The 9,678-nt window shown below is 31.6% G+C and overlaps 1 long non-coding RNA gene across 1 annotated transcript; it reads left to right on the top strand.

The window, feature by feature from the left end:
- Nucleotides 1-2,148: 2,148 nt before the first annotated feature.
- Nucleotides 2,149-4,732, top strand: LOC111620382. Its single transcript, XR_002755904.1, has 4 exons — nucleotides 2,149-2,299; nucleotides 3,030-3,403; nucleotides 3,484-3,643; nucleotides 4,360-4,732. It is a non-coding gene; the product is annotated as an uncharacterized LOC111620382 (long non-coding RNA).
- The last annotated feature ends 4,946 nt before the right edge of the window (nucleotides 4,733-9,678 follow it).

The raw sequence follows: 9,678 nt of genomic DNA, 5'->3' as shown, positions 1-9,678 counted from the left end.
CGATCGATACTTTCCCTCTGTTATTGAGGAGACTATGTCTTTAAAATCGCGTTGCTGCCAATGGCTGCAACGCGATTATGAAGGAGTACTTGTCAGGAGTTGCAATTTGGCACAGAGTATTTGGTGCCCAATTCATGCGCACATAAAATAAACCAGACTTGTAGATAGTCAGGGGACCGAAAACCGGGTCAAAATAAAATACGAAATGCTGAGACTGTTTCTACAATCAGGCGCGAGAGATTTGCGCATGCGTTGCTCAAGTTCTCGGAGACATAGTCTCGTCTCAGGAATGGCCTCGCCGTTTTACTTGTATATGTAACAAACAAAGTCGGAAAAGTAAAAATGAGAATTGATTTTTAAAATAATATTTTCAACGTCCATGGGCATAGTTCGAAAGCATGTCTCAACGAATTATGCAAAATACGCATGTGACAATTAGGTTTTATAATATTTTGATTTATATTTTGTAAATTTACGAAAAGCAAAAGATTATGTCAAAAATTACTTAACTTTTAAACATGAAGTTTCTTTATATGCAAATCTAAAGCAGGACTATTAAGCTTTCGTGTAGGACGCGTGACAACTTCAGTAGAAAAATTATAATTAAAGAGTGTTTTCAATATCCAGAAGTCTGCGATACCGTCCGTGCCTTACATTACTGTAGTCGATACTAAAGACTGTACAGTATACATTGGTCATGAAATTTTTTGAACCATTTTATGCAATAAATTCAGCAAATTTGTAAACAGTAAAAGCAGTAAAATTTCCCAGTAAAACTGATCGTAATAAATTACTATATGTATATCCACTTCGTTTTTCATGTCGTCTAAAACAACAACTCTCTAACTCTCGTGTTTATTTTATTATTAAATAATTTTTCTTGTTTGTAATTTTAAAATTTCCAAGATCTTGTAAATAAATATTTTTTTAGAATAGGGCTTCCGTATTTTCTCTTTTAAGAATGCAGCTTAAGGAACGCTGGCAGGTTACCTTTCAAGATTAAGTTTGTATAAAATGGAATGTTCATTGTGCATTGAAAACCTTACAACTTGCATTGGTGACACACCAGCTTCATATCTGATAACTGATACGGTCGGGCACTTAATCGACATAACCGATCGGGCACTTAATCGAAAAAATTTGTTAGCCTAACTGCATTTATTGGTGAATTTTTATACGAGATCTGTTTCATTAGTCTTCTGACACATGCTAGCATTCAAAAGACACTTAACAATTGTTTAATCTATTAATCTATAAATATAATTTACAGAATTATATTTTTATCCTTCCAGCATATATACAGAAATATATTTTTATCCCTTTTCTACACAAGCATCATTATGTGGTGAAGACATTTGTGGTGATTCAAATAACAGATTAAACAATTGTTAAGAGTAATCCTTAAGACACTATGGAATTATACAAATTATATTAGTAAGCGCTTTGCTTATACAATCAGACCTCGTATTTCGAACGCCTCGCATTTTCTAATTCGGTTTACGAAGAAAATTTTGAACGCCACATTTGTCTCGGTTGCCGAACAAGCTACTCGACAAGAGCCGACCACAGATTAGAGACACAGACAGTCAACTCAATATATTTCCTGTGTTAAAGAAAGTCGACGGCCCGACCAATCAAAGACGGGACTATCGATTCAGAAATTAGTGGCGCCGAGATTACCTCGTGTCATTAGACGTCACAACACAAACCATCCATGACGTTGTTATTCAAATTAGATTTCGATGAACATGCGAGTAAGACAGCAATTCCGTTTATCTGTACGCGTAACAATTGAATTTAATTCAAATTATTTAATTAAAAAACGCGTTAATTGGTATTCGCGTAATATAAAAGATGTCCACGAATCCGTGCTTAAAGATACTTAACTCGNAAAATAAAACACATACAATCAAACCTATCTATAATGGAACCTGTATATAGCGAAAGTCTGTCATTAACGGAAAATTTCTTCGGTCCCATGTGGTTTTGAAAGTTTCGTTCGGGAAATTTTGAACTAAAGAATACAAAACGTACGGATCCCGACAGCTTTTAAGCTGTTGAAGAGAAATTGCGGGAAGAAATTGTTAAAGATTGACGAATAACAACACGAGAATTTGCAACAAATCTTAGTGTGTTGGCGTATTGTTCACAGACATGTATTGTTGAAACATTACATCCACTTCAAATGGTTGTAAAACATGCTGATGATTGTGTTCTGCATGCAGTTTGTCTTTTTTTTCCACTCATGAAAAAACAAACTGAATTGAGTATAATTTTGTCTGACGAGGCTAGGCAGCTGGTAAGGTTTTAGTTCGTTTTTAAATTGGTTACTCATTTTTATCTTAGAGAACTTTTTTACGGATGAATGAAAAAATATTTGTTATTAACCGAAAATTTGTTGTAGCGGGTGGTGATTGTTCGGTCGAGTACCGAGGTACAGTACTGTACCACTGTACTTGATTAATGCGATTTTGATTTACGCAGTAACATCGAGAAATTTATTATTTGCATTAATCGAGGGATACCTGTATATAGCGGTAATCTGTATACTACGGAAGAGTTGTTCGGTCCTTTGGGGTTCCGTTATAGACAGGTTTGACTGTATATAACATATGTTTTATTTCGTATCTAAAACGTACTGTACAAAAGACATTTCTGACAAAATAACAATGATAGGTTAGGACTCTTACTTGTGTTGTCAAAAAATTGCGGTATAACTCGTATGAATTTTTTGTTGTATCCTTTGTATGCGCCATTTTGCTCTGTCTATTATGATATTTCTTCTGTCTGGCAATCACCGGCGAGAAAAAAATATCATACTCAGCAAACATACAAATTAGTTTAAAAGTGGTTAAAATATGAATGATTGTCTAAGGCAGTGTTCTGTCCGTACTGTGTTTTCGAGTTCTATCGTCGTTTAAGCCCTGGGTAAACGGTATATGTGGAAGTAGATGAACCGACTGTCGAAGAGAACTCTGAAGGAAGGTCATTTGGTACAGCACATATAATCTGAACAATTTTCTCTGCAGCTCCCTGGTATAGATCCGGACGATAAAGGTATAAATGGACATGCATTATTTCTTGCATTGGCTAACGTTGCGCCCGCTCATTTGCCAATAAAGACTAGACGGCCAGACCTATAAAGACTTTTTTCACTTATCATTCAGTTTACATTTCTTTTTATGTCCCATAATACTAGTCCCTTCGACGTCGGGCTTCTTGTTACCCAGAGAGTATATATTCCAAGAATTTTGGTCAGCTATACCTCCGGATCCGAAACTTGTTACGAAAGTCTCTTTGCATCGATAAATTCAGGACGAGTAGGTATTTACTTCCGGGGGGACAAATTGATACTAAAGTAGAATCGAGTGAAGATCGATGGAAAAATTAAAATTTATAAGCTGTAATTAATAATACATTTATTTGTGTTGATGAATAGAACGAGATATATTTTTACAATGGCGATAATTAACCAAATAATAGTTTTTTCCGCTAGTTTTGTTACCGGATAAAAATAATCGACGAAAAACTACTTATATTTTACAAACAAAATAGCGTTTATAATCTCTTCATTAAAATTGCTAGCATAGTTTTGGATAAGGAAAATCAACCAGAAGGGAGTATTTTTTTAAAGGATCAACAGGTAAGAAAGATTGTTAACCTAGCTCTCCTTAATGATTAGTAAAGTTCTTCTACCATTTAAGGATGGATTTTTTGTCTACAAAACCTATTGACAACTAGTAATCGTAATTACTTGTCGTTTCGAGAGTTATTTGACTTACAGGAACGATTATCTCCTTTACGATTTCTTTGGAATGTCACGCTCTGGCTATTACCATAGCTCAAAATGACAACGTTCTTATTTCTTAGACTTGCGATTATGTCCTGGTAAACGTTAAATCTCAATAAGTTCCGTTAAATACAGCAATATTTCATTTATTTTCCAAAAATGACTTTTTGATTGAACTTTGCTTATAAAAATATTAAAGAAAGCTCTCGTAGAATAAAATCGCGTATTTTAAACTTTTTCAAGACTTCACTTTGTTTTCGATAAAAGTTATAGTTTCCATTTTCAATTTTCCCAGTAAATACAAAAAGTTTACTTTTAACTTGATACGTAGTGAGTAATATTCCATAATTTATTAACCAAATCATCTACAAATTTGTATATTCAAGGCTAAATATTAAACAATAAATAAATATAATAATTAATAGCAATAAGAAATAAAAGAAAAAAGCATTTGAATTAAAACGAATAATAATAAAGTTAATAACTTTGTTTAATCTATAACAATAATTACTTTTGAAAACATTTTTGGATTTATAATACGTTTACATTTTATTTTTTTTTTTTTTTAGTTTTGACTTCTAAAAGTGTAATAAATCGATACCGGATCAAAGCATGTTACGGGCCATGGTATAAAAATTGTTTATTTATTTATTTTTACAAGTAAATAGAAAAGTCCCGAAGGACGGTTAAGATCTACCATCCAAAATTAACAGATATACAGTACTGTACAGTACATAAAAACAAATACAGCAATTACATAAAAATACAACAATTGCATAAAATTAAAAATTGTAGGCTATAACGTGTTTTTTGCATTTAATTTAAAACAAAAAAAATTAAGAAATAAAAAATTATCAAAAGTATTTAAATTTTGAGAAATACGATTTTAAAAAGTGGCCTTTGAGATATACTCAAACTAAAGAATGGAATGAACATACTAGATGAAGGCAGTAGGTTTTTCAGGAGGATACATACAAAGAGCCGATCGTAATAAATAGTCATTAAAAATTTTTAAATAACGTAAACAATAAAAATTTGATACGCTTTAAAAATGAAAGGGAATTTAATCGAATTCTAGTAAAGCTCAGATTTTGAGTATACGGTAAATTGCATGATTTATTAAAAGATAAATAAATTTTATAAAGAGCAATTTTAACCAAAAGGGAAGGCGCCATAAACCGAATGGGTAATCCATAATCAATGCAAGACTGAAAATCAGTTTAAGAAATAGTTCTTAATCATTTTAAGATCAGATCAGTTTACAAAAACGCCATAATATTCCATATTTAATGGTCACAGATTTAACTATTTTAACAAAATGATTTTTAAAAGTAAGTTTATTATGAAAGATTATTCCTAGATCGTTGAATGACATAACACAATTAATAGGAATGGAGTCAATATAAGAGATGAGTACGGGAGAATTGCGAATTAAAGTAAAACACACAACCACAATGTTTTGTATAGAATTTTAATCCTGAGATTAGCAGATTCAAATAGATTTTTCAGCAAGTAAATATCAGATTACAGGATCTTATCAACTTAATTAATATCGTCAGTGTAAGCTACAACTTAGGATTTAGATGGAGAAGATTATTAATATATATTGAAAAGAATAAATCCTTGTTGAACACCACATATAGGAATAAAATCAAGAAATTCATAATCGCCTATTTTGATTTTGCGTTTTCGTAACAAGAAGTAATTATTGAATCATGGACGAATAATTGGGTCTATATCATATACGCGAAACAAGTTAAGAAGAATATTTGGTAAAACGGAATCAACGGAATAACGTTAATATATATCAATATATATAAAATAATAGGATTTCTCATTCTCGAAATTATTACTGATAATTGACAAAGTTTGTATGAAATTCGTAGTTGTGAAATAATGGCGAATACCACAATGTTGAAAAGGCAAAAACTTACTTGTTAACGGAGAATAAATTCTATGATATACATGGAATTGGACTAATTATGGATGAAAGCCATTGTTTTAAAACAAAACCTGACGGCAAAACGAGTAAAACGTTTAGAAAGATTAACTGCTGAAATAAGTTTCAATGATTAAAAAAAACAGCGGGAATTTGATCCGGATGAAACATAGAAGTAAATTAATAACTTGAGAAAACCTTTTTAAGTTTGAATGCGAAAAGAAGACAAGTAGTTTAAAATCAGCGTCGGGAAAATTATTAACGAGTTTTTGTTTAAAACCTAAGTATATATTATATACTCGATTATCTTGGATCCAGAAAGACTTGCAAAAAATTTTCTTGGAAACTTAGGAATTAAATAAACTCCAGTCAGGTCTTATGATTAGAGGCGAAAGAATCAATTACTCCATTAAAGTAGTTTAAAAAAGACAAAGAACATTCCTTATAATATTGATTTTGAATGACTCGATGTAAATAAAGATCCTTTGGATTGCCAGATCTTTTTCATTTACTCTATTGTTTCCGCAGTAGATTTCGTAGCTTTTTTTTAACTGACTAGAAAACCATTTATATTAAGTGACCTCAATTTTACGTGTTTTTACAAAATTCTCAATATTTGATGTTAAAATATTATAAGTAAGATTAGTACAAGCAGTGAATGACAAACTGGAATATTCTAAGAACCTACCATACAACATACAATAAGTACTGTACTGTACTGTACAGTACCTGGCAGCTAATTTTTCGTTAAAGTGCGATCAGATTGGCACTTTAACGAATCGTTTAGTTTTATAGCAATTAGGTCAAATAGAAATATCCAAGAAAATTGCTGAATGATCACAGACAAATTCGTTGTAAGGAAGGTTAACAACGGTAATTATTATAAAAAGCTAAATCGAAGTAAAAATTATCACGTGTAGGAAAGAATGGCTTGGGAAGTATTAAAAAATAATAAATTTCATTGAGAAAATAGGCTTCAGTGAATCTAAATTATAAAAATTCTAACCGATAGAAATCAACAAACATTGGAAAAGTTGAAATCGGCTCATAGAATGAGCCTCCAGTTATATACAGGTTCAAGAAAAAACACAAAACTGTAGAGTTTGGAAATATACTGATACTTTTAAGGTGACACGCATAAACTGTAATAATGATCTGGAATACTAACAGTAAGTATGGAGATGGAGTCGCAACATCAGAATATTTTAATTACACGAAGAGACAGAGGGTAGAATTCCATCGCCTCTTTGATTTTGTCGGGTAAGGAAAGATATTTGATTAATAAAATTGGTAACATCGTATGAATCAGAAGAAATCCGGCTCTCAACAAGAATATAAAAATCGAAAAATACAATTTTAAATATTAGGTAAAGAGAAACACTTATTTTAATCTATTTGACGTTCTGAAAAAAATTAAATGAATTGTAAGAGAATCTAGTTAGATCCGTCACAGTTAAATAAATGAAAGAAATTCCACCTACAATAAAGGTCCAAGATACTGTACACTGATTTATAAAATCGTCATTATTGCCCATAGGCCAACTACCTGAATAAGTAGAAAGAAATTCTGCCGTAGGCATAGTACTCGTATTAGTAGTGTTGCAACTAGATTCAACGCCACTCTGAGTCTCATTGATGTGTCTTGTACTAAAATCTGAAACATAAGCAGAACATTTAAAGTTTTACTATGGTGATTATGAACATAGGTCAGAAAGTTTTTAAAAATATTTTTTATCTGCCGATTATCACAGTTCTATAAACTGTAAAAATTGATATTATTCTCTAGTTTTTAAATATTTACTGTATTTCTAAACTTAATATGCATTATATGCATATTAACTTAATATGTTAAAAAAAGTCAAATACTGCTTGAGACAAGATTCGGGGATCCTTAACCCATGGAAGTCCGTGCTGCAGCCTTTTTAGTTTCCTTAATCCGTCATTGTATTCAATAGCTCCGTAACTAAAGTGACGGATGTAAGGAGACAGCCATAGGAACCCTTCAGTCCTCTCCGTTGACACAAAAAACTTAAAATTTATTTGTTCGAACTCCAAAACGTTTTTAAAATATTTATGATAGCAAATATGGTTTATCGGATCATTAACAACGTAATCGCATTGAACAGTATTTTTTTTATTGTTCCGTTTTTCAATTACATCACATGTTAGATGACACAACGGTGAGTATTACGCTAAAAAGTTCATATATTACGTTAACAATTTATTTACACGTTGTATTTGTGTCAATGTGACGTGACACCTAATTGCGTAAATTCGAATGTACGAATTAAAACACAAAAAGTGGAAGTATCAACCGGAAGATATAATCTTTAGAGCTATACCAAGTTTATCGATATAGAAAAACTATATAGTAGAGTTAGACGAATATCACTCTTCTTGAATTCGAATATTAACCAGATCTCGAATATTGAAATATTATTTCGAATACCTCGAATACTTATTATTTAACTTGTTTTATTCCTGTTGTTGTTTTATTCCTTTCTAACTATTAATAAATTGATAAAGTAAAAAAGTAAAAAGAAAAACACTTTACTAATTCCTAAGAAATAAAACTTCAGGCTTTTTAAGAGAGTTTTACAATATCTTCTTTTTAAGTACTGTTATCGTAATCGCTATGCATTAATCAATGATTGTTCTCATTTTCACTTACTGCAAGTTTTTTATTTACGAAAGCATTCGAACATATTCAGAATCTGGTCTGCTTCCTCTCTTGTGGCGAATTAAACCAGACGTTCTAAAGACAGGTTGCGAGACTGGAGATTTTTCCTCTAAATCGGGATTTTTCGAGTTAACTGAGAAAACATTGGAAAACTTTTTGCGGAATTTCATATTGTCAAAGAGAAAAGTAAGAAATATGGACAAATTATATTTAATTAAAAAATATAAACTTATTATTATTCAAAGTTGTTTTTAAACTTTTATTGCATCCCACATATTATTGTGAGATCTGAGTAGCCCTGTGACTAATTTATAATTTAACTATAAAGTTAAATTTTCAGCGAAAAATATTCTTTAAATTTGGTGAGAAATTTATGATTTTCTAAACGAGGGAAACTGATAAAAAGTCACTTCCTGCAACGGAAGTTGAAACATCCTTTTGTTTTACCCTTATCTACTACAAATCTCAGCACACTGGAAATTGTTAACCCCTCGATACATTCCCTCTTCTTCTGTTCACGTGACAGAATCCAAAAAGCTGATTGGAGAACAATCGTGAGAAATAGAAAGAATTTTGTATGATTCGGGGAATATGCCAGAAGATCTCATAGAAGACGAACGTATTCCATATTATCTCCTGAAGGCCAACGCCCATAGTCGTATCTTGCAGATTTTAATAATGAGTTTAAGTTAGAACGAATAGGGAAGAAAATATATAAAAAAATGTGCCAGGCAAGATCTACCTAGAAAGGCCTGAAGTCCATCATTAAAGAACAGAAGAAGAGAAATATACCTAGAGGTAGTATGATTATAGTAGAAAATTGTAAGCTCTCTCTCTCTCGAAACGTTTAGATTAATTATTCCGTTGTATAATTTTGTTTTTCTGTCTCATTAAATTTTGTTGTTATTGTCAAAGAAACGTCTCCTCGTATCTTAATCAAAACGAAGGATTTATCTTCTTATCATTTTCATACGCGGGTTAATCTGCGTATCACAAAATTGATTAACTGGTGTCATTATCCTGACGTTGGATAGAGACGTTGCTGTCTATATCCTATCTAATATCAACATCCCTCATAGAAAAGGTTAGAGATCGAGTCTTGCGATTTTGTGCCGAATAAGTGGTACCAATTCTTCGGATTGTACCCCCAGCTTATCTCACATTTTTAGTTTGCCTAAATTGTTGGATGACTCTGGAAGTGTTAATTCATGGATTGCCGAAATAAAACACAAATTTGAATATTAGAATCGATCGACCCGAATTCTAAAA

This window comes from Centruroides sculpturatus, unplaced genomic scaffold (genome assembly GCF_000671375.1).
Source record: "Centruroides sculpturatus isolate CEXI.00-Female unplaced genomic scaffold, Cexi_2.0 scaffold209, whole genome shotgun sequence".
Taxonomy (NCBI): Eukaryota; Metazoa; Arthropoda; class Arachnida; order Scorpiones; family Buthidae; genus Centruroides; species Centruroides sculpturatus.
The sequence above is the reverse complement of the archived record's forward strand: the minus strand, read 5'-3'. Positions and strand labels throughout refer to the sequence as shown.